Genomic DNA, 601 nt, shown 5'->3' on the forward strand with positions numbered 1-601 from the left:
TCCCGTGGTGCGGGGCGGACGCCCTGAGCACACCGGGTGCCGGGTGGTGGGCGCGTCCCTCCTCCCCATGCCTTCCCCACGGGGAGGGTTTGTTAAAAGAATGTCGATGAGGCTGTTAATGTAGCGATCAGGATCTCCGGGCGAAGCTAGAGCTTGGGGAATCAATAAAACATTAAAAAGGTTGAACACATTACGGATCAGCCAGAACATATTCTTCAGTTAATGACACAGCTTTGGGGGAAATGGAATATGAAAAGGCAGGGATATCACCCGCAATGGGAGCCATGCACGGGGATTGTTTTATCAGCCGACCTGCGCTCGGGGTGTAGACTCATTAGCCACAGTCGGAGGAGGGAGAGGGGCCCCTGGGAGAGGAGGAGGGAGAGGAGGGGGAGGAGGAGGGGGAGGAGGAGGGGGAGGCGGGCTGTGAGTAGGTGGATTGACCCAGCAACAATGCAGGGCCCCTGTGAAATGTAAATATCAGATCAGTAATCAATCACTTTAAATGTCAGATAAAGAATCAATAATTTTTAAAAACTATATTTTATTGATTTCAGAGAGGAAGGGAGAGGAAAAGAGGTAGAAACATCAGTGATGAGAA

This window comes from Myotis davidii, unplaced genomic scaffold, assembly GCF_000327345.1.
Source record: "Myotis davidii unplaced genomic scaffold, ASM32734v1 scaffold181, whole genome shotgun sequence".
In the NCBI taxonomy this organism is placed as follows: Eukaryota; Metazoa; Chordata; class Mammalia; order Chiroptera; family Vespertilionidae; genus Myotis; species Myotis davidii.